The sequence below is a fragment of the Triturus cristatus genome, chromosome 7, assembly GCF_964204655.1.
Source record: "Triturus cristatus chromosome 7, aTriCri1.1, whole genome shotgun sequence".
NCBI lineage: Eukaryota > Metazoa > Chordata > Amphibia > Caudata > Salamandridae > Triturus > Triturus cristatus.
In genome coordinates this window covers 190,247,665-190,268,830 of record NC_140590.1, presented here as the reverse complement: position 1 = coordinate 190,268,830, position 21,166 = coordinate 190,247,665, and positions in this window count along the sequence as shown.

The window sequence follows — 21,166 nt, the reverse complement described above, 5'->3', positions numbered from 1 at the left end:
TATGCGCGCTATGTCAGTATGTTATTTCATGCTTAACTAGTGAAGTTGCTCACGTTGTTATTTATTTGCGGAGGTGTTTGATCTAGATATTTTTAGGGTACTAGGCTTTGATTGGTTTTGTGAGGGTATTTCTTGTGTTGAAGCTGGTCTTCACACATTCTATTTTAATCTACAGTGTGGGTAGTGCACACCCTTTACACTGATTCTACCCTATACGGTTTTCTTTGTGCCTAGCATTAGTGTTATAAACTCACTACCTTTTATATTGTTATTTAGCTGTGTGGATTGGTAGTTACCTCTAGTTATTGCATAAGTTTGAAGTGGGCAATGGACAGCATTCATATTTTATTATGTTATGCACAATAGCCAGTGTACCTGTATTTTGGGTAGTGTTCCCATATTTGTTTAGGCGCAATGGGCAGTGGACCCATATGTAGTTTATGCGCAATGGGCAGTGGACTCATCTTTAGTTTATGTGCAATGGGCAGTTGACCCATATTTGTTTATGCGCAATGGGCAGTGGACCCATCTTTGGTTTATGCGCAATGGGCAGTGGACCCATCTTTGGCTTATGTGCAATGGGCAGTGGGCCCATATTTGGTTTATGCACAATGGGCGGTGGACCCATCTTTGGTTTAGGCGCAATGGGCAGTTGATCCATCTTTGGTTTATGCGCAGTGGGCAGTGGACCCATATTTGGTTTATGCGCAATGGGCAGTGGACCCATATTTAATTTCAATGCGCATTGGGCAGTGTGTCCATACTTTATTTTTGAAATCCATAATGGGCAGTTCCCATATTTGGTTTATGTGCAATGGGCAGTGTACCCATGTTTTCGGTTTGTTATGCGGAATGGGCATTACGTCCTTTCTTAGTTTGCTTGTAAAGGAGGAAGAGGTGTGTGTAGTGTATTGATTTAATGCGTTCATTATTGGGATTGATCGCATATTTTCCTTTTTGGAGGGATTGCATATTCTAGATTTGTTTTGTTAGTTAAATGCAATGTTTTACTGCTATATTTGGTTATGCTTTTACTATGCTTACTGCTTACATAATTCTTTTGTTTTCTTTATTAAAGGGGGAAGGTGTGTAGTATGCAGGTATTGTGTATTGCACCTCTCCTGATTCCCTACCTTGCTGCTCAGCCAGTGTGGATGTTCTTGGAATGTTGGTATGCGTGGTGAGATCATAGAATGCTGGTATGACTGTGTGTGGAGTGTCAGTTGAGAGGATGGGCTGAGCAGCAAGGGAGCTGCTCCTGGTGGGGCTCTGAATAGGAGATCTATCATACATCATTTGTTATCTTGTGATTCCTGATTTACCAACTCTTCAATAAACATACATGTAAATCAAACTGTCATATCTCCATACTTCGATTATTACATAAGCGATGCATTTACATTGCAATTCATTACAACTACTTGCACAAGGGGGGCGCTGAGGTATTGGAAATGTATTCCAACACCTTCCCTACTGCTGCACAAACTGGAGTAGGAAAAGTAATTAATACTATTCCTAAGTCAAGCGCGCCCCCTAGTGCAAGTCGTGCCCCCTAGTGCAATTCGTTGTAATAACTTGCGATGTAAGTGATCGCGTACTAACAACGCGGTCGTTGTAAAGACCATGTTGTAAAAGCATGCGATGGAATACATCGCAATGCAATGAGCCATATTCCCCTATGGGAGCATGTGCTACGGCTGGTTTACAGCCATAACACATGCTCCCATTGGGAAATGTATGAATGTGGCCACACAATGTTTGGTCGCTGTGAGAAGTTGGCCTGGCATGTGCTGGTCACTAGTTATAGTGGCCACCTTGCACCAGTCCAATTCGACTCTTATGGTAAATAGGTTTAAGACAACCTTTTAAAGAAAGCTATCCTAGTGGTAGCTGCGGAGAGCAGCCTTCAGGCTAAGTCTCAGAGGAATGTAAAGCAGCTTGTTTTACCTTATAATCCCTTGAATTACTAAATGAAAGGACACCACACAGGTATATATATCAAATATATATGTATTTATTACTAGACACACTCTACTAATCTCTTTAAATGTCAACGTTTCACAATAAATTAAGCATAAATATGGCTGGAGCCCTAGGGGCGTACCAGACCATATACTAAAAAAATGGTATAACAAAGTCGACTTGCAAAATGACAAGGCTAGGGCCTGGGGAATCGCTGGTGATTCACTACTGCAGTGTTAGCAGGTAAGTAACAAGCCCACGGGAGGCGCGTGCAGTGTGTGAACACAGCCACGGGTTCCCTATTGATTACAATGGAGCAAGTTGCGGTTTGATTTTTAAAGTAGAGTACTTCGAGGAAGTCTACAAGCAAGCCACTTACAAGGTAAGTACTTCGAGGGCCAACACACACTAGCGCACCAGAGTGCACGAGTTATCTCACCCAGGGAAGCCATGTGCATAGGTGTCTTTTGGTGTCGGGTCGCGTCGCTGTTTTCTATGAAGACCAAAGAAGACTTGCTGCATGCGTTGACTGAAGAAGTGTCCGGTGGAATCCGAAGGTGGATTCAAGATGCAGAAGACCTGAAAATTGAAGGGACAGTGTTCAAGGTCACTTGCCAGTGACCGGTGACCAGGAAGATGGATGACCACTGATGTTGCGTGATTTCAGGTCGTCGATGGTGTTTTGACTCGTCACTCACGAGGTCCAGGAAGGATTGACGATGACCAGCAGCTGGATTCGGAGTGTCTCACAATGTCTGCAGCTGATGACGGTGTCGGCAACCGGATTGGAGCCAACAAGCCATGGCAAATGCAAGTCTTGTGTAGACTGAAGAAAGTCGATGGTGCAGACCAGCAAGGTCTGAAGGACTCACCCAGCAAGGGTGAGTGAGGGCAGGCCTGGAGCTACTAGAGGAGCCCTTGTAGTTGATAGGGAAGTCTTCGGGGGACTCACTAGCCAATGGGCAAGTGATCGCAAAGACGCCTCTTCAAGAAATGCTTCACAGGAGCCCACGGTCACTCGGGATGGGGTAGGCTGCTGATCTTTGCTGCAAGACCTGCTGGAGGCTTGGGCCACAAATAGTTCAATGCACAAGTTCGTAGAACGTTGTTAAGGGATTGCACTCGGCAATAGTGCACGGTCCCCATGTATTGCTGTTCCTCGTCACTCGTGGGGTCCACTCACCACAGCTTTGCTGGGGACTCACAATGGCTGTTGAGAAGTCAGGAAATCTACTTCTGGGGCAGCAGGGACTTCGAACTCCGGCGGGAGCGGGAAAGTTTACAACCGTTAAGGTTTTTGGTGCCTGCCAAGCAGGGAAGTCACTCCTTGACTCCAAGGGAGATTCTTCTATCTTCCAAAGGTAGTGGAACTTCGAAGGGCCAGGATTCTTCTTTGTAGAGCGTCGTCCAGGGTTATCTGCTTTGCTTGCTATCTTATAGTGAAGCCCCTAGCTCTATGACCACTCCTCTAGGAGGGTCAGGGTAGGGGGTGGTTACACCCACTTCCCTTTGTCCAGTTTCACACCAGAGCAGGGACAGGTAGCGCCTGAACCAATTTGAGCTGGCATATGCACAGAGGAGCCTACTGCTCCCCCGGTGCAGGACTTCAAAGCACTCTAGGAGTGCACCCACCCAGCTCCAATACACTAAATCCTGTCTGGAAGGTGGTGACACCTCCCTGTGACAGGATGCGTATTGTTGAGCTTTCTCCACTGCGAGTTTCAGTCAGCATCAGGAGGGCAGCCCAGTGTCTGTGCTGGTGGCATCCATTTTGTGATACCAGGGCTCTTTCAGAGTTCTGTCGTTTAAGTACAGCGGGTACATATCATCCCCTCTAGAAGGGTGGGATCATACTCCCACACCAGTTACTGGTGTGGGGGTATGATTCCAAGTTGTTTGACACCAAACACGACATGTTTTGATGCGGTCATTATTTATTTATTTATTTATTTATTTATTTATTGTTAAGTTTATAAAGCGCGACAGCTACCCAAAAAGGGTTTCCCGGCGCTAAAGATATGGACCACTTGAGGGAACTAGAAACTTAGAGGAGAGGTTGGAGCAGATTACTGGCTAAAGAGCCAGGTTTTGATGGCTTTGCGAAAGCGCATATAGTTGGTTTCCAAACGTAAGTGCTGAGGAAGGGAATTCCAAAGCTTAGGACCCAATAGGGAAAAAGATCTGCCCCCCATCCTTGCTAGGCGAACTTTAGGTACACAGAAAAAACCTTGTTTTGATGATCTCAGACAGCGAGCCGGAATGCAGGTTCGCACAAGGGTTTGCAGATAGCTAGGGGCATTGCCCCATTTGATTCTGTGCATATAGCTGAGTGTTTTAAATTTGACCCTTTTTCCGATCGGTAGCCAGTGGAGTTCCTTAAGATGTCCTGACATATGTTCCCTTCTGTTGCATTTGCAGAGCAACCTTGCTGCAGCATTCTGCGCCAATTGTAGGCGGCGCATGGTTGCCTGTGAGGACCCCAGGTAGAGAACGTTTCCGTAGTCTAAACGGGAGGTGATTAATGCATTTACCACAGACTTTTGGGTGTCGTCCGGTAGCATCCAGATGATTTTCCTGAGCCACCTCAGGATGGTAAAACAGGTGGATGTTAGGTTAATAACCTGGGGCTCCATGGTTAGGCCATTTTCAATGATAATGCCTAGATTACGAACTTTTTGTGAAGGAGTGGGTAGGGAACCCATTTTGGATGGCCAGTGTCTTGGGTTGCAAAGGGTTTGATTTGGGCCCACGATTACAACCTCCGTTTTGCTACCATTGAGTTTGAGCATATTTTTGCTCCTCCAGGTGGAGATGTTCCTAAGACCAGACTTCAGAAGGGAGGGGGAGTCCTGGTCACCATTGGAGAGTGAGAAAATAATTTGTGAATCATCAGCATAAGTAAACATGTTTAGACCTGCTGCTTCAGCGATCTGAGCAAGCGGAGTGACATATAGGTTGAAGAGCAGAGGGCTTAATACCGAACCTTGGGGGACACCATGAGGGGATAGGTGGACATTCGAGGTCGCATTACTGGAGGTGATTTGAAAAGTCCTAAGAGTTAGGAAGGATGATATCCAGTCCAATGCTGTGCCCCTGATACCTATAGTGGAAAGTGAGTTTAACAAAGTGTCATGGGAGATAGTGTCGAACGCCGCACTGAGGTCGAGTAGAATCAGTGCGGCGGTCTCACCTCTGTCAACTAGGAGGCAAAGATTTTCCGTCACACCCAGCAGTGTGGTCTCTGTTGAAAAACCAGGGCGAAAGCCCGATTGGGAGGGATGGAGTATGGTGTTTTCCTCTGAGAAACTAGCGAGGTGTCCATGAACATGTTTTTCCATAACTTTGGAGAAAGCAGGTAAGAGAGATATTGGGCGGAAATTTGCCAGGATTTTTGGATCTGCCGATGGTTTCTTAAGAAGAGGTGAGACCATGGCATGTTTCCACATTGCTGGAACCTTAGCTGTGGTGAGAGATAAATTTAAGGCTTGGCAGATGATGGAAAGTTGTGGGATGTCGAGAAGTCTAAGTACAGAGATTGGGAGGGGGTCGCTGGGAGAGCCAGATTTAACTTTCCCTAAAATGTCTTGGAGACCCTGAAGATTTATCTCGGGCCATACTGTAAGTGGCTCGTAGGACAGATATGATGTTGGGGAGAGGGTGATCATCTTCGGGACGAGGTCCCGATCTGTCGCTGTTTGTGTCTGGTGTTGCTTTACTATGTCCTGGTGAATTATGTCGATCTTATCTGTGAAGAAGCGCGCCAGTTCTTCGCATTGAACATAATTCAGTGGAAGAGGTTTGGCTGCAGTGTTTGAGCCTGCTAAATCTTTTACAAGATTAAACAAAATTTGGGATTTATTTGAGGCATCTGAAATTGATTTCGCCACATAATTAGCTCTGGCCATGGAACATGCTTTGTGATAGAGCTTAAGTTCTTTTCGGTAAGTTAGGCAGGCTGCAGGGGAGTAGTCCGTCCTCCAAAGACGTTCCAAGCGTTTACACTTGGATTTGGCTGCCTTCAATTCCTCGTTGTACCAGGGCGCAGGAGCATTGTGGGATGCAAATTTATTACGTGCCAACGGGAGACAGATGTTTAGAGCTCCTAATAGCCAATTGTTTATATTAGAGGCAACAATCTCAATATCTTCAGTATTAAAGAATTCATCTAGAGGGGCAGAGTTTAATACAGACATAAAGTAAGTTATGTCCAGTCTCTTCCAGTTTCTTTTGCCGGCCTGCCCTGTCAATCCGGAGGATCTAAAAGTCAGATGGTTAGACACACTGAAGTAAATGAGAAAGTGGTCTGACCACTGTAAGGGCGTGGCTGGATGGCTAAGTGACAGGGGAAAACTGGAAAAAATTGCATCCAGTAGATGGCCGCCTTTGTGCGTGGCTCCCGAATTCCACAAAGTAAGATTCATGGCAGCCAGATCATGGATTAGATTTGTGGCAAATTTGTTCTTATGGTCATCTAAGTGTATGTTCAGGTCACCAATAATAGATAGGTTGCTGTAATTTAACCTGACCGAGGCAATCCAGTCCACCAGTTGCGTGACCCAAGAATGCAACGGGCCAGGTGGTCGGTAAATCAAGATACCCATAAAAGAGAAATTCGGATGGAGTAAAAGTTTAAAGAGGGCTATCTCACAGGCATTTAAGGAGACATGTTCCAAGGTACAATGCAGTGATTTTTTGAAAATGACTGCTATGCCGCCCCCTACTCCGGTGGTACGATCTTGTCTGACAATCGCATAATTTGGCGGAAGAACTTCAGCTATATCTGGGCCTGAGCTGGCGTGAAGCCACGTCTCAGTAAGGAATAAGGCATCCAGTAGATTGTCGGATAGGAGATCGTATATATTTCTTTTATGTTTACCAAGGGATCTACAGTTTAGGCTTCCAAGGCGCCAAGTATGTGTCGGCTTGTGACCTTGGGAGGTGGGCCTACAAAGCTGGGGGACATCGAGTTGAAAATTGCAGTTAGAACATGAGATGGTATCATACCTGTCATTAGGTAGAGTCTTGCAGTGTTGCTTAACAGGGGGTCGCATGGACATTAGTAGATGAGACGAGTACACCCTTGGTCCACAAACGTGGGCTCCTGGGGAGGAGGGCCCTAGGCCCGACATAGCGCGGACGGGCGCAGACGGGCTTCCCTTTGGCACGCCTTCAGCGCGCATACGGCGCGCCCGCTGCGCATGTCCGCTGCGCGTCCGGGGAAGGCACATTGATGTAGGGGAGTGGAGGCGTGGCCTCAGGAAAGTGGGCGTGGCCCCGAGGTTTGGCGCGCGATGGCGTGGATGTTGTTCCCTTCCCGTCACAGCGCTAGGATCCGCTGTGCAGGGGCGATTCAGCAGCTTTCAAGAGGTGAAGTGCTCACAGGTAGGAGTACAGTGCAAATTAAAAGCAGTAACAATTTCAATGCTAAAAACAAGACGAAATGTGCAGCAAACTCTCCCGGCTTCCGCCTCAGGAGTGGTAATACTATCTTTAACGCGCTCGCGGTTCTGCGCGATTAAGAAGGCTTTGAAATTGAAGTGGGCGTGGCCTCAGGAAAGTGGGCGTGTCCCCGAGGTTTGGCGCGCGATGGCGTGGATGTTGTTCCCTTCCCGTCACAGCGCTAGGATCCGCTGTGCAGGGGCGATTCAGCAGCTTTCAAGAGGTGAAGTGCTCACAGGTAGGAGTACAGTGCAAATTAAAAGCAGTAACAATTTCAATGCTAAAAACAAGACGAAATGTGCAGCAAACTCTCCCGGCTTCCGCCTCAGGAGTGGTAATACTATCTTTAACGCGCTCGCGGTTCTGCGCGATTAAGAAGGCTTTGAAATTGGAGTGGGCGTGGCCTCAGGAAAGTGGGCGTGGCCCCGAGGTTTGGCGCGCGATGGCGTGGATGTTGTTCCCTTCCCGTCACAGCGCTAGGATCCACTGTGCAGGGGCGATTCAGCAGCTTTCAAGAGGTGAAGTGCTCACAGGTAGGAGTACAGTGCAAATTAAAAGCAGTAACAATTTCAATGCTAAAAACAAGACGAAATGTGCAGCAAACTCTCCCGGCTTCCGCCTCAGGAGTGGTAATACTATCTTTTTCAAACTGGTCATTCCAAAGTTAGCATTTACCGCTAGGTTATAATGCACTTAAGAGTATATGGTTTAACCGCATCCACAAACAGCCAAAGAGAATAGACTCTGTCAGCTGCAGAGGGGTCCTGCTCATGCAGAGGCACCCCCTCACATAGTAAACCAAGCACCCTGCCCTCAGGATTGATAGGGCCTGCTATAGGGGTGGCTGATATGTTTATATGTGTGTGTATGGTGAGATATAGGAACCTATACCTCAGTGAGGAGTGCTAACACTACCTCACACAGGCTGCAGTAGCAGGCCTGTGGTGGCAGATTGAGAATGCTTCCCAGGGGTGGCATAATACATGCTGCATCCCCTGGTAGGCCTGTGAAGTACCAATACCCTAGGTACCTAAGGTACCATATACTAGGGGCTCATAAGGTACCACAGAATCCAATCACTAGTGCATCTAATATGCACACCAAGTCGTTTAAGGGAGTAAGCAGATAGGCTGGGGTCCTGGATAGCAGGATCCCAGCCAGACTAGTCAAAAACCATTCAAACACCAGGAAAAAAGTGGGGGCAACCATATAGTCAGATTCCACCTTCCTACAGTCGCATCATAATTAGGTGGTCAGGACCACCAACCAGAGGTCGGTCTGTACTATTTCCATGACTGCCCAATATTGTAATAGCCCCCTAATTCATAATGCTTTTCTGCACTTTGAATTAAGACAATTGCGGACGGGCGCAGCGGGCGCGCCGCATGCGCGCCGAAGGCGCGCCAAAGGCAAGCCCGTCTGGGCCCGTCCGGACCCGGACGGCCCGTGGCCCCGTTACTCTACCAGGTGACCCTCGGGAGCGAGTGATGTATACAGCTGATACACTACGAGCCCTACGTCCGAAAACCACCCTGACCTGCTACCACACGGCTACGGAAGGTAAGGTCTTCTCGACCTGCTCATACTGCAATCCGACCCCCCCCCCTAAAATCACTAGGCCGGCTTTGAAAGCTGGACTCCTTAACTGCCGCTCCCTCCCGAAACACGCCACCGAAGTAAATCTCCTAATCCAAAATCAGGATTTCGACCTAATGTTCCTAACAGAGACATGGCTTTCTGACTGCACCGATCCGGATGTCGTCACAGCCCTCCCCACAGGTTATCTCTGCCAAACGCTAAATAGACCTAAAGGGAGGGGAGGCGGGATAGCCATAATCCACAGGGAACGATACGTCTGTAGGATGATTAACGCTGATATCGAGGATTGTGAGTGCGGCCAGTTCTCCATCCAAATCTCCCCAGCCTGCACTGTGGCGGGGCTTCTGACCTATCGTCCCCCTGGGGCCCCAGGCAATTTCCCCAACTCCATAGTTGAATCCATTTCCCAACTAGCTTCCTCCACCTCCAACTTCCTGTTATTAGGTGATCTCAATCTCCACTTCCTTGATCCAACGGATCGTGTCGCCGCGGACATCAGGCAGGACCTTACAGTTCTAGAGGTATGTCTGGTGAACAACGAGCCCACCCACGAGAAGGGCCATCTATTGGACCCCATCTTCACCAATATTCCAACGATGACCACCAACCCTCCAGTGACCCTTCCATGGACTGACCACTTCCTGGTTCCGTTCTTCTGGGAAACTCCCTTATCTAATCACCTAACGCCTAAAATCCAGGTTACCGACCGCCAATGGCACAAATTGTCATCTGATATATGGGCCCGTTCTCTTACAGACTCCACTCCCGAGCTGTCCTCGGACCCGAATGCGGCCGATAAACAATTCAGCGACTGGATCACGTCGTCTCTCGACGCTTTGCTTCCAAAAATCACTACTTTTAAACAGCTTAAAAAGATATCCCCTGCTCCATGGTACACTCCAGAGCTTAAAGCCCTACGGCAAGAATGTAAAAAAACCGAACGCTCATGGAGACGTGATAAAACAGGAGCAAATAAAAATATCTACTCCATCTCTCTTCTCAATTACAAAACCGCTATCCGGAAAACCAAAAGCGTGTTTTTTCAGGAGAGAATAGAGAGAGCGGGTGGCTCCGGGAAGGAAGCATTCGCTATCCTCAAAGAACTTTCAAAACCTCCAGAACAAGAACGGGGACCCCCTTCCGACCCTAAAGCTGACCAAGAGAAATGCCAACAATTGGCTAACTTTTTCCAGGACAAAATCCGATTAATCCTGGATTCAATTCCTCCCCTGAGCCCGAGGGAAGAAACTGTTCTCCCATATCCGACTTCTTCCACCGGCCTGTCCACATGGGGCCAGGTCACCTCAGACGAAGTACGGACGACGCTCAACTCCATGAAGAGCGGCTCTCCCAGAGATCCTGCTCCTCTTCGGATCCTTAAAGAGGTAGCCCCCTCTATCATTCCCTCCCTCACGCAGTTGATTAACACGTCACTTCAACAGGGAGTTGTGCCCCTGAGCTGGAAGAAGGCGGTGGTAAAGGCCTTACTGAAGAAACCCACTCTTGACCCTGATAACCTGGCGAATTACCGGCCCATTTCCTTACTCCCAGGAGTAAGTAAAATCGCGGAAAAACTCATCAACAAGAAACTTTCGCAGTACCTAGAGGCTAACAACAAACTGAAAAATTCCCAGACGGGCTTCCGACCAGGTCAGGGCACGGACATCGCCCTCCTGGCGGCGGTAGAGGAAGCCAGAACGCTGCTGGATGGAGGAGGATCAGTGGCAGTGATCCTCCTCGACCTTAGTGCAGCGTTCGATACCGTTGACCACGAACTCCTCATCGAAAGGCTGGCAAGAGCTGGTCTGGAAGGCGCAGCCTTATCCTGGCACTCATCCTTCCTGACACAACGATCTTATCAGATCTGGGAGAAGAGCGCCCGCTCCTCCGAAATGCCCCTCCAATGTGGTGTGCCTCAGGGCTCCTCCCTGAGCCCCACATTATTTAATATCTATATGTCCACATTGGAGGAGGTTATCACCCCTTTCGGAGTGAGCGTCATCAGCTATGCTGACGACACACAATTAGTGGTGTCTCTGTCCCACCCTAAACAACAGAAAGCTGATCTCCTCAACTGCCTCACGCAGGTCCATCAGTGGATGAATAGATCAGCGCTAAAACTAAACGGGACAAAAACCGAGGTCCTGGTACTCGGCTCAAAAGGAACCTCACTTCCTCTGGACATGTGGCCAACATGTCTAGGTCCTCCCCCAGACCCAAAGACAGAGGTGAAAAGTCTGGGTATTTGGATTGACTCAGAACTCTCATTTGCCCCGCAAGCAAAGAAGGTCGTAGGGACCTGTTTCGGTCTGCTAAAATCCTTGAGGAAAGTCCTGCCCCTTCTTCCTCCGAAATCACAAAAACTATTAGTCCAGGGTCTTATTATATCAAGACTGGACTATAGTAATGCGATTTACCTAGGCGCACCGGAAGCAACACTGAATAAACTGCAAAGGATTCAGAATACTGCTGCCCGGATCATTACCAACACCCCGGCCAGATCATCGGCCAAACCTGCCCTCAAACTCCTGCATTGGCTCCCTATAAGGGAGAGAATTAAATTCAAAGCCCTGTGTTTGGTGCACAAAACTTTGAACAACCAAGGCCCTCCAGTTCTCCGCAACTTCATCACCCCTTACATAGCCACGAGATCCCTCCGTTCCAACGCAGAAAATCTCATCAACGCCCCAAGGTTTAGGAAAGCACGTTCAGGGGGAAGACGGTTTTCGGTCCATGCGGCCCGTCTTTGGAACTCCCTTCCTCGGGTTCTCCGTCTGGAACCCCAATACCTTCGCTTTAGGAAACTGCTTAAGACACATCTTTTTCCCTGGCTTCTATGTCCCCCTCGTGAACTCAGCCTCGGTCCTCAGTTTTACTTTTTTAGGGTTCCTCAGCGCTGGGATACCTCCTGGTGACTATGCGCTTTATAAAAATAAATAATAATAATAATAATAATAATTAGGATGTCGACCGGAAGGCTTTCCGACCGATATCCAAGGTTTAAAGCCCGACCGCCTAATTACAATGAAGGCAGTCAGAGTTTAAACTGGCTGGTTGCACCAACTGGCTTCCAACTGGCTCCAGGAGCCTGTCAAGCAGTCGGAGGCCGCACATAATCCTCTACCGACGGCGTTTCCGCAGTCGGGATTATGATGTCAGTTTCTGACCGGCTTTTCATGTTGGGCTTTTCGACATAAAAAGACTGTCGGAAGCAACTTTGGGGTCCCCTAACAGGGCCCCCATTCTTCTGCAGCCTCACGCTGGGAGTCTGGGGGGCACCTATGGTGTCCTCCTGTAACTCCCTGCACCATCACTGTGCCTGCAACACAGTGCAGGGATTTATAGAAACTCCCATTTCTCTATGAGAGCTTGTGCTGCAGCTAGTTCCCAACTACCACCCAAGCTCCCATAGGGAAATGGGAGTTTGCAACCGCATCATGTGCGGTCGCATTTTAATACAGTGCTTGGAATCACTGACCTACGGTCAGTAAATTACCACACCAAAATCATGTCGGTCGGAGCCAACTCCGACCGATATCGTAATTAGGCCCTTAATGTTTTACGAAGCATATTTCTTCACTTTAAATTCCTTCTGATTAAACATACGGCTGTATTTTTCTGTAATATATCTGGTACCTTATCTACAGGCCACTGAAGGCAAGATGCCTGGTGTTCGTAAATGTGACACTTGGAAATGGGATTACATTTAAATGATGGGTTTTATGGCATCCATATAAACATAAAGTTAACTCTTCATTTTGATTTCCTCTAATTTCAAAGTGTCACAGTTACACACACCAGGCATCTTGCTCACAGTGGCTGGAAGACACGGTGTCATATTTATAACTGCAAAATACAGCCATTATTTTAAGAGAGAGACATTTAAAGAGCAGAGAATGTTTCAATATCATGAACATTTTTGCGTAATGTTTTCTACACTTAAAATTTCTCCCATTAATGTTTTTGACACTTTAAAATTCTCCCATTTAAAAAAAATGTTATATGTGTGTATTATATGTGTAACGGTGCCTCAGTTGATGAAAAGTATTCCAGTGCCATATGTTTATGACAGAGGCTCTCAGTCACCCATACACATTAATCCCATTCATACGCACACATGTTCATACAACCCCAAAGACCACACAATCACTGACTAGGCAGTCAGCTCATAGTGCCTCTAGTCAAAGTATTTTGTTCAAATCATAGTATCTAGTTCTATGGACATGAGGCTTAAAGTCAAAGGAGCTGGGCATGAGGGTGTCTAGTAAATATGCGCAAGTTGGGTAGCCTTCAGTAGCTCACAATGATTTTCACTGATCAGAAGTAGGTCTCACTACAGAAAAGGTTGGAGACCCCTGGACTGCAGAGTATACTTGACATGTACTTCCTTCCCTAAGACTGAACCTGTGAACAGAAAGGTTCTTGACTCGAAGCCCATCAGCTCGGATCCAGATTCACCGTAAATCTGTAGCATGACTGCTAGCTAGATCAAGTTTCCAGACTCCAGAACTGGAAAACTATTCTTTCAATTCCAACTCCTGAAGACTTTAATATTACTGTCTCAGAGGAACTAACAGTAGGCATCACTGACTTATTCAGATACATTATGTCTTTTGTGGGAAATAGAATTATTTACATACGGAATAATGTTGTAATGTGCTATATGCAGATATAGAAACTGTACAACATGCAGGAATAGCCATGTAACAGAAACTTGCTGAGAAAGGCACCATGACCTCTTCAAGGCAGAGGAAGAAGGATATTTGGGCTTCTGACTTAGAGTCTCAAACCACCTTTTCTGAAACCATATGCCAGATAGAAACCAGCTTCCAATGCCCCAGTGTCCCAGGTCCACAGCCAGGGCGATCTACATAAGTTCCTAGCTCAGCAACTGGACAGGAAGTGTGGCGTTGATGTGATTATTTCGAGGCAGGCTAGCATAGGTACAATATAGGAGGAAACAAGCTCCCCTCGAAGTAGAGGAAGAAAAAGTAAGGATAATATATACTCATCTATTCGTGGTAGACCGGTCACAACAAGCTTTACCTTTACTACCATCTTGCTAATTTAGTGACTGCCCACAAAAAGCACTAAGTTGTGTGTTTTTTTGTAGGAAGGGTCTGCTACTTTCTTCTGAATATTCCAACCTGCTTCCTTTCCTTACAATCTGTGAGCATTCTGGTCCAAAGCTGCTTCATTGAAATGTCTACTCTTTGAGCTATCCCTGTTATGTACAGAAGCTTCGACTAGGTCCCCATTGAGGACAGGGACATTGATGTTCTAGAGTAACTGAGCTCTGAACATAAAGTGGTGTTGTAGTTCCGTTTGTTGTTTGAAGTGGAGGTGTTCCATGAGGTTAGTATCCGAATCTGTGTAGGTGATGCAGGTCAATTGCGTTTTATAGATGATCACCAGTCCTCCGCCTGCTTTGTAGGTTCGGTACTGGTGTATGATTTTGTAGATTGGTGGGATGACTGTGGCGATGTCCGGGTTAGAGCCTGGGGTAAGCCATGTTTTGGTCAGCTAGGAGCTAGCCATGCCTAAAATGCATAGGCTCCTTGCTACCTGTGCTGAACTTTGCCAGGTTGATGATTTCACAGCTCTGTAGGCGTGACCTCCTCAGCCTGGCAAACGTGCCTCAAGACCCTCCCCCTCATGACGAGTTGGCGTCGCTAACAGCTTTCAACATGGGCACTTCAGTTTTTAGCCCTGAAGTGCCCAGGGTTGAGTGTTAAGCAGTGACACCTCGTGACAGAGTGGGCTGGGTCAGCAGTCTCACTGGCCCTTTCCCACTGTGTGAAGAGTCAGGGATTGCTGCCTTCCCTCATCGGTCAGCAAATTCTCCCGGGACATCCGAGGTTTCCCTCCAGGAGAGCTGCAGTGAAGGTAAGTTTTTTGGGGGTTTTTTTTGTACGTGCGTGCGTGTAGGTGTGAATTTGTTCATGTATTTATGTCTGAGTGAGTGAGTGTTGTTGTGAATGAGTGTATGTGTGTGTTCAAATGTGTAAATACATGGGTGTGAGTGAGTGTGAATGTATGGCCTCAATCCCTGGTAAAATTACCGGCCGACACTGGACTGGATTGCAATCTTTTTTATCTTGATGGTATTCACAAAATCTTTTATTTTCCCCACTGCTCTTCAAAAACTTTATGGAATTATTCAATCCAATAATTGTTGTGATTGTGTAAAGCAAAGATACAGGGCATCTTATGTGTGGTTTGACCACCATACTAAAATAGGCCTGGAGCCACATCCTAAAAACGTTATTCATTTTTGAGCCACATGTATCTTGCCTTTTATCTCCTTTTCTTTAAAGTCGATGACGGCCCAAACATACCCTAAAAGATCTATTCAACTGCCTTCGAGGCAGTGGTAGTGACAGCAGGAGGTTATAGACATTTCTTGTGCAAAAATAATGTATACTTTTCTAAACAAATGATGGTAATCATGGCCCCAGAATCCAATAACAATTCTATGTTCTTACCATCTGTGTGACCGGAATAAGTGGATCACTATACACTTTATAGAAACCTGCATACTTCGTACATCAAAAGGGAACGTCCACTCACTAGGCTTGTCGTAAATGTTCTCCATGTTCTGACATATCTCTATCTGGAACACTTTTATTTGAAACACTTATCTTTTCCCTCTGCAAACTTTGCCAAAGTGATCAACATTATTGGATTTCCAACATTCCTGTTACAAAGCAGGAAACTTTTCTGCACTGCAAAAGTGTGGAGACCAATCAAATCTAAAACATACCATTCTGGAAGACCCTTTGTATGCCCCAATGGTGGCGGTTCTTGATGGTCCTAATATTTATACTGAGGTTACTGTAGTTATGGGCACAGATGGAGCAGGGGCTTCCGAGTGTTTAGCATCCTCTTGGGAATTCTCAGTGCTCTCAGCCATGTCAATGGTTTACAAGCTAACATCGTTCTTGCACTTTTTGGCAAAACATTCAGCCACCAGCTGATCATAAATAAGATGTGACAAAGCTTTGGGGTTCACAAAAGAATGCTACAACCGTGTCATAAATGACTTAAGAGGCTTATTCAGGTCTTGAATTCTGGTGTAGAGTTTATGATGGTCAACTACTAAATTCACTTTTCCTCAAAATATGTTTCCAGCTGCTTACTGGCAATTTGATACTCGTCTAAAATCTTTCATTTTGAGGGGTGAATAATCAAGTAAATGATCAGAGACGTTTTAACCCTCTACCCTCAAGAGTGTTCTGGACATTTGTCCATCAATGGCACCTAAACATGCGTTGAGGAGGCGCTAGAGATTGCATTCTGAAAAACGAGAATGAAAACTTATGAAAAAACAAATAGGATAATAACATATCTAACTGTGACAATTGCCCTATCCAACAATACACAACAGTTAACACTACAATTGTGTGTCTTAACAATTCAGATGTCATGCAATAGTGTGCCAATGGCTGAGCAAATTAAATAAATCATAAATTACAGAAAATGCTCCAGTGATTAGCAACAATGTGACTATCATTGTTGACACTGTAGAGCAACTGGTGCATGAGTAGGTGGCACCGATATCCAGAAACAAGATTTGTCCGGCTTCGTGAAGCAATGTTGATGCAGTCAATTTTCGGTAGATGGCGCTGTAATCCAATGACTTGGAATCTGGAAATGACGTGTCAAGCATATATAAAGATGAACGACAATGCACACAAACTGTCCCCCAGTAGCAAAGCAAGGGTGCCACGGGCCATGGTACAAAACAGGAAAATTGCCCCTTTTTACACTAGGGGGACCAACCATCTGTATCCGTAACTTGGATCTCACGTCCCATATTCGTGACGATCCCTTTTATAGACGCATTTTGTCCGTAATTTTGGGCATTGGGAAACATCACTGTTACCCTGCCAGAAGCCTCAGCTCCCTGATGGTGCCATCTCACACTCCTCAAGAGCACCCCCCCCCCCCCATTGTCATTCTGTCTGCAGTTGATTGCCACATACAGAATGACAACGGGCCAGTTAAGGCTCTTACAGCATGTGGTGGGCCTCCTCTGGCCTCTGTCTAGGGCAGGACATTCAGTCAGGTGGAAGAAATGAACAAAAACGCCCATACTGCTAGGTGAGAATCCATTTCATGAAAAGGTGGTGAAACAAATTTAAAAAAAAGGGTTATGGGTCTTTCACTGTCTCATCTTGACGCAACAAAGCCATGGTTGCTGCTTTTTTATTTTATGCAACTAGCAACCATTGACAAAGCCAATAGGTCTAGCTTGTAGGTGTAACACTACTTGTTGTGTTAGATATCTGGATACAATGACAGAAGCAGTAAATTACCAGTCAGACGGCACACTATGCTCAGCACAGATTTTTAGCTTAAGTCTTTTAAGCCACGCCCTTAATTACATCGAACACCCCGACCCACCCCCCTGCCTCCCCCCCCTAGTTTTTTCATCCCACTTAAAGCCCTGGAAACAACAACATGTCACAGTGGCACTGTGCATCATGCATGATTCATGACTTACACTTTTTAGGATTTCCTATGTGCAGGGGCATAGTGAACCCTCCCCCGCCCCACCCTTGCTTTAGTAACTACTGCAGGGGTGAAGTCCTTGATGGGCCTCTTCTGTCTGCAACTCAGCAGACAAAGGCTCAGCTCATAATTATGTGAAAAGGTGTGTAAATGAAGGGATGGATGGATGGATTACTGAAAAGGGAATGGATGAATAAAAGGGTGAATGGATGGATAATGAGAGAAAGTATGGACGGATGAGTGAGTGGAAGGATGGATGAGAGAAAGGGCAAATAGGTGGATGTATGGGTGGAAGGGTAGATGGATGGGTAAAATGATGGATGGATGAGTGAAAGGGTAGATGACAGGCAAGTGAATGGGTGGATGGAAGGATTGATGAATTGCTAAGGGAAAGGGTGAATGGATGGATGGATGTGTGAAAGGATGGATGTAAGGCTGGATGAGTGAGTGAAAGGAAGGGTGGCTGGACAGAAGGGTGGATAGATGAGTGAAAGAGTGAAAGGGTGGATGGATGAGAGAAAGGATGGATGGATGGATGAATGAAGGAGTGAAGGGGTGGATGGATGAGAGAAATAATGGATGGATGAGTGAAGGACTGAAAGGGTGGATGGATGAGAGAAAGGATGGATGGATGAGTGAAAGGATGGATGAGTGATAGGGTCAAAGGATGGATTGATGAATGGATGAGTAGATGGATGGGTGGATTGAAGGATGGATTTCTCAATGAAAGAGGGATGAAGAGAGAAAGGGAGCATTGATGGATGGATGGATGACTGAAAGGGTAACTGGGTAGAAGGATGAGTGACTGGGTGGATGAATGAGTAAGTGAAAGGATGACTGGATGGGTTAAAGGGAAGATGGCTGGATGGATAAGTGAATGGATGTATTAGTGGAAGAGTGGATGGATGAGTGTACGGATGAATAAGCTGAACGGATAAATGAAGGGATGGATGAGTAAAAGAATGGATGGAGGGATGGAGGAGTGGAATGATGGATGGATGAAAGGATAGATGATGGATAGGATTACAAATGGTTGAAAATTGATATGGATGGGCACACAGATGGAAGAACAGAATGAATGGTGAAAGACTGAATAATGAATGAAAGAATGATTACACCTTGTAACCCCCATTATCTTCAGTACATTTCCTATAGCTTGACTTTCACATTTCTATGAGTCATTGTCTCTATGTAACACACTCCGACACCCTGTCCTACTTACTTGGGATGAGTAGCAATATAATAGAAATTAAATCCACATGAGAGCGGGTCTATGTGAAGAAAAGTGTCACCATTGGAGGGTGGTAGCAAGGCTGGACTGGCCGGACCATGCATAGGGCGTTTCCCTGGGAGTCTGGAAAGGTGGGGGGGTGGGGTGGTTTTGTTACCACAAAAAGAACTGCACATTTGCTCAAAGCTGCACACGTACTGAAAAACCATGAAATGCACAATTGTCTCAACCTAATATAAACTTATTTTCACTTGTACTTAAGTGTTTGTCTATTTACTTCCTTATATACTATTGCGTGACCTCTTCTGATGTGTCTGTAAAATTTACCTTTTGTCCTTAATTTTGACCTCTTGTCCTGAATTTTTGTCGTTAATTTTGACCTCCTGTCCTGAATTCTTGTCATGAATTTTGACTTTTTATTCTGAATGTTTACACTCACCATCCCGAATTTGCACCCATGCCAGTTGGTCACCCTACACTAGACTGCTATAGGGGTAGTAATATCCAGCAATTATCAGGGTTGAATGGCCCCTCAGGGCTCTGGGCCCTGGTGCACTGCACCTGCAAAACCAATGGCAGCTACGCCACTGCTGACCTCGCCAGTAGATGGAAAATATATTTTTGATGAGTTGACTGGATGTCCTGTAGTACTTCTTATGGGAGAAGAAGCGTCAACTCAGTAGAAGCTTTGCATTGGCACTAATTTGTTGTGACATGCCCCATTTGGTTCGCAACTGTCACTGACAAGAGCGGAAGCGCCATATTACTTCCTCTTCTTCTTCATCGTGCCATTACTTACCGATGCCTGAATGAACCCATTCAAAGCTACTGCTCACAATTTTCCACGGTTGTTTTTCCTTTCTTTTTCTGCCTCCTCCCAATTCTGCCTGTGCTGTTTTTTGCTCCCCTTGTTCTAACATCCTTCATGAAGGCTGGAGGGAGTATTTCAGGGGTAGCTCCTCTATTTCCAGGAGCTGCAGGGGCCCCTCTATTCATGATTCCATTCAGGGTATGAGCTATTTAATTCTGGCCATGCTCGAAGTATTGCTGTGTTTGTCACCAGGGGCTCTAAATTTGTCAACCTGGAGAATCATAATTTCTCTTCTGTGTTCCCCCACGGCAGCGTAGGGTGCTGCTAAAGGAACACGATTAGGCAAGTCTGCGTCAGCCTTCCAGAGATCACGGCTGCACAGGAGCTATTTTTAGATTAAATGCAACTGCTTGTGGTGCTGCTTAGATGCGTACATTTTGTGGGTGCTGTGTATGTATTTATGTTACGGTTGCTGATTGTAAAAAGAGAAAATCAAAAAGGGGGTGAGGGTCTGAAAAGTTTCAGCGCTCCGTCCATCATCTCCTTGTGTTTGCTTTGTTCGCCCTAAGCTGGCAGGGGATGCCCAGACGTGGGTCCCCAGCTCACTTTGCCACTGGAGTCAAGCTAGCCTGGCTGATAAAAGGTGTTACCCAGAAACCGGTCCCAGGATGCATGTTTCCGGTTAAGGGAAGACCTGACAAGGCAGTTCGGGTTGGACTGTTCCCATGAGGCACAGGGTCAAGACTGATTTGCATATAGTTGGGTCTGAACTGAGGTGGCGAAGTGAGCTAAAGAACGATGATGGATTCAACCCAGATCTGTGACTGTGGGTGAGTCTCTGAAAAGTTTCAGTGCTCCATCCAACATCTCTTTGTGTTTGCTTTGTTCACCCAAAGTTGGCAGGGTATGCCCAGGCGTGGGTCCCTTGCTCACTTTGCCACTAGATTCAAGCTAGCCTTGCTGATGAAGAGTGTTACCCAGAAACCAGTCCCAAAATGCTTGTTTCCAGTTCAGGTAAGACCTGGCTTGGCAGATCAGGCTGGACTGTTCCCATGAGGCACAGGGTCAAGACTGATTTGCATATAGCTGAGTCTGAACGGAGGTGGCGAAGTGAGCTAAAGAACGATGATGGATTCAACCCAGATCTGTGACTGGGGGTGAGTGTCTGAAAAGTTTCAGTGCTCTGTCCATCATCTCCTTGTGTTTGCTTTCTTTGCTGTAAGTTGGCAGGGTATGCCCAGACGTGCGTCCCTTGCTCACTTTGCCACTGGATTCAAGCTAGCCTGACTGATGAAGGGTGTCACCCCAAAATCGGTCCCAGGATGCTCTTTTCCGGTTCAGGTACGACCTGGCCTGGCATTTAGGGCTGGAGTGTTCTCATGAGGCACTGGGTAAAGACTGATTTGCATATAGCTGGGTCTGAACTGAGGTGGCAAAGTGAGCTAAAGGACGATGATGGATTCAACCCAGATCTGTGACCGGGGGTGAGTGTCTGAAAAGTTTCAGTGCTCTGTTCATCATCTCCTTGTGTTTGCTTTGTGCGCCCTAAGTTAGCAGGGTATACCCAGACATGGGTCCCTTGCTCACTTTGCCACTGGACTCAAGCTACC